The sequence below is a fragment of the Herpailurus yagouaroundi genome, unplaced genomic scaffold, assembly GCF_014898765.1.
Source record: "Herpailurus yagouaroundi ecotype Mexico unplaced genomic scaffold, PumYag 67793, whole genome shotgun sequence".
Taxonomy (NCBI): domain Eukaryota; kingdom Metazoa; phylum Chordata; class Mammalia; order Carnivora; family Felidae; genus Herpailurus; species Herpailurus yagouaroundi.
Window position 1 is genome coordinate 19,228,505 of NW_024420586.1, and position 4,421 is coordinate 19,232,925.

Genomic DNA, 4,421 nt, shown 5'->3' on the forward strand with positions numbered 1-4,421 from the left:
AGTTTTACTGACTACTTCTGTATTTTCATTGCCTGTCCTTTCATTTTTATATTGAACTGTTTGTCTGAAACTAATTTTGGTGTGTGATGTCTTAATTGTCTTGGCATTAGAAAAGATCAAAATCTGGAGGGGCTACTCATCTTTCATTTACTCTTATTTCCCAAGTATTTCCCTTAATTAAAATTACGATAAAAAATCACTGTTCTTCTCAATGAATAGTAATTTCATAAAGGTCAAAAAATGATTTGATTTTGATTTGGTATTATATTAAACCTACATGCTAATTTGGAAAAACCTGATGCCATTAAAATATTTAGTTCTTTTATCCAAGAATATTTGTCTGTTTATGCAAGTCTTATATATTCTCAGTGCAGCTTTGTTTTCTTTCTTTTCATATACATCCCATGGATTTTGTTGGTTTTTAACATCTTGTTACAGTTGAGAATGGCATCCTTTTACCATTAATGTTTTCTTTTTTTTTAATTTTTACATGTTTGTTTAGTTTTGAGAGAGAGAGCGAGAGACAGAGTATGAGTGGGGGAGAGGCAGAGACAGAGAGGGAGACACAGAATCCTAACCAGGCTCCAGGCTCTGAGTTGTCAGCACAGAGCCCAATGCGAGTCTCGAACCTGTGAACCGTGAGATCATGACCTGAGCCAAAGTCGCCTGCTTAACCAACTAAGCCACCCAGGTGCCCCTCGATTAAGGTTTTCTGACTTTATTGCTACTATGTAAGAATACTACTGAGTTCTGTATTTTTGTATCTGTTCTTTATTAACTTGAATGGATGTACACTTGTCCTCTTTGGCATTTCACAGTATACAGTGATATTATTAGCAAATGTGGACAGTTTTGTCTCCTCTTCTCCTACATTTGTACTTCTTTATTGTGTTTCTGAGCAGTGCTTTGAAAGCAATATTAAATTATCACAGAGAGAGGAGGATTTATGAAATAAGACATGGGGCAGCGTGTTTAGTATGACTCCCTCACTGCATTGAATGGTACAAATACAAATATGTACATGATTAGTTGCATGGACAAATACCAGCCTGAGAAGGATACACGGAAGTGTTAATAGCAGTCGTTTCTGAGTAGCAGAATCTGGTTGAATATCTACTTTTTGTTTATCCATATTTTCTAAGCATTCTCTGAGGATCATGTGTTATTTAGGTAATGTAAAAGATAATGGCAATTTTAATGCCTTTATTGTGTCACTTTTAGGTGGATTATATTGCTTGTGAGTTGAAATAGCTATCCTTTATCTGCTAAGGATTCTTTTTTTTTAATATGAAATTTATTGTCAAATTGATTTCCATACAACACCCAGTGCTCATCCCAAAAGGTGCCCTCCTCAATACCCATCACCCACCCCCCATCAGCCCTCAGTTTTTTCTCAGTTTTTAAATGTCTCTTATGCTTTGGCTCTCTCCCTCTCTAACCTCTTTTTTTTTTCTTTCTTCCTCTCCCCCATAGACTTCAGTTAAATTTCTCAGGATCCACATAAGAGTGAAAACATATGGTATCTGTCTTTCTCTGTATGACTTATTTCACTTAACACTCTCCAGCTCCATCCACGTTGCTACAAAGGGCCATATTTCATTCTTTCTCATTGCCATGTAATATTCCAATGTGTATATAAACCACATTTCTTTATCCATTCGTCAGTTGATGGACATTTAGGCTCTTTCCATAATTTGGCTATTGTTGAAAGTGTTGCTATAAACATTGGGGTACAAGTGCCCCTATGCATCAGCACTCCTGTATCCCTTGGGTAAGTTCCTAGCAGTGCTATTGCTGGGTCATAGGGTAGGTCTATTTAAAATTTTTTGGGGAACCTCCACACTGTTTTGCAGAGCAGCTGCACCAGTTTGCATTCCCACCAACAGTGCAAGAGGGTTCCCGTTTCTCCACATCCTCTCCAGCATCTATAGTCTCCTGATTTGTTCATTTTAGCCACTCTGACTGGCGTGAGGTGATAGCTGAGTGTGGTTTTGATTTGTATTTCCCTGATGAGGAGCAACATTGAGCATCTTTTCATGTGCCTGTTGGCCATCTGGATGTCTTCTTTAAAGAAGTGTCTATTCATGTTTTCTGCCCATTTCTTCACTGGATTATTTGTTTTTCGGGTGTGGAGTTCAGTGAGCTCTTTATGGATTTTGGATACTAGCTCTTTGTCTGATATGTCATTTGCAAATATCTTTTCCCATTCTGTTGGTTGCCTTTTAGTTTCGTTGATTGTTTCCTTTGCTGTGCAGAAGCTTTTTATCTTCATGAGATCCCAGTAGTTCATTTTTGCTTTTAATTCCCTTGCCCTTGGGGATGTGTCAAGTAAGAAATTGCTGCGGCTGAGGTCAGAGAGGTTTTTTCCTGCTTTCTCCTCTAGGGTTTTGATGGTTTCCTGTCTCACATTCAGGTCCTTTATCCATTTTGAGTTTGTTTTTGTGAATGGTGTAAGAAAGTGGTCTAGTTTCATCCTTCTGCATGTTGCTGTCCAGTTCTCCCAGCACCATTTGTTAAAGAGACTGTCTTTTTTCCACTGGATATTCTTTCCTGCTTGGTCAAAGCTCAGTTGCCCATACTTTTGTGGGTCTAATTCTGGGGTTTCTATTCTATTCCATTGGCCTATGTGTCTGTTTTTTTGTGCCAATACCATGCTGTCTTGATGATTACAGCTTTGTAGTAGAGGCTAAAGTCTGGGATTGTGATGCCTCCTGCTTTGGTCGTCTTCTTCAAAATTACTTTGGCTATTTGGGGCCTTTTGTGGTTCCATATGAATTTTAGGATTGCTTGTTCTAGCTTCGAGAAGAATGCTGGTGCAGTTTTGATTGGGATTGCATTGAATGTGTAGATAGCTTTGGGTAGTATTGACATTTTAACAATATTTATTCTTCTAATCCATGAGCATGGAATGTTTTTCCATTTCTTTATATCTTCTTCAATTTCCTTCATAAGCTTTCTATAGTTTTCAGCATACAGATCTTTTACATCTTTGGTTAGGTTTATTCCTAGGTATTTTATGCTTCTTGGGGCAATTGTGAATGGGATCAGTTTTTTTATTTGTCTTTCTGTTGCTTCATTAATAGTGTATAAGAATGCAACTGATTTCTGTACATTGATTTTGTATCATGCAACTTTGCTGAATTCATGTATCAGTTCTAGCAGACTTTTGGTGCAGTCTGTCAGGTTTTCCCATGTATAATATCATGTCATCTGCAAAAACTGAAAGCTTAACTTCATCTTTGCCAATTTTGATGCCTTTGATTTCCTTTTGTTGTCTGATTGCTGATGCTAGAACTTCCAACACTATGTTAAACAACAGCGGTGAGAGTGGACATCCCTGTCGTGTTCCTGATCTCAGGGAGAAAGCTCTCAGTTCTTTCCCATTGAGGATGATATTAGCTGTGGGCTTTTCATAAGTGGCTTTGATGATGTTTAAGTATGTTCCTTCTATCCCGACTTTCTCGAGGGTTTTTATTAAGAAAGGATGCTGAGTTTTGTCAAATACTTTTTCTGCATCGATTGACAGGATCATATGGTTCTTATCTTTTCTTTTATTAATGTGATATGTCACATTGATTTGTGAATGTTGAACCAGCCCTCCAGCCCAGGAATGAATCCCACTTGATCATGGTGTATAATTCTTTTTATATGTTGTTGAATTCGATTTGCTAGTATCTTATTGAGAATTTTTGCATCCATATTCATCAGGGATATTGGCCTGTAGTTCTCTTTTTTTGCTGGGTCTCTGTCTGGTTTAGGAATCAAAGTAATGCTGGCTTCATAGAGTGAGTCTGGAAGTTTTCCTTCCCTTTCTATCTTTTGGAATAGCTTGAGAAGGATAGGTATTATTTCTGCTTTAAATGTCTGGTAGAATTCCCCAGGGAAGCCATCTGGTCCTGGACTCTTATTTGTTGGGAGATTTTTGGTAACTGATTCAATTTCTTCACTGGTTATGGGTCTGTTCAAGTTTTCTGTTTCTTCCTGTTTGAGTTTTGGAAGTTTGTGGGTACTTAGGAATTTGTCCATTTCTTCCAGGTTGTCCAGTTTTTGGGCATATAATTTTTCATAGTATTCCCTGATAATTGCTTGTATTTCTGAGGGATTGGTTGTAATAATTCCATTTTCATTCATGATTTTATCTATTTGGGTCATCTCCCTTTTCTTTTTGCGAAGCCTGGTTAGAGGTTTATCAATTTTGTTTATTTATTCAAAAAACCAACTCTTGGGGCGCCTGGGTGGCGCAGTCGGTTAAGCGTCCGACTTCAGCCAGGTCACAATCTCGCGGTCCGTGAGTTCGAGCCCCGCGTCGGGCTCTGGGCTGATGGCTCAGAGCCTGGAGCCTGTTTCCGATTCTGTGTCTCCTTCTCTCTCTGTCCCTCGCCCGTTCATGCTCTGTCTCTCTCTGTCCCAAAAATAAATAA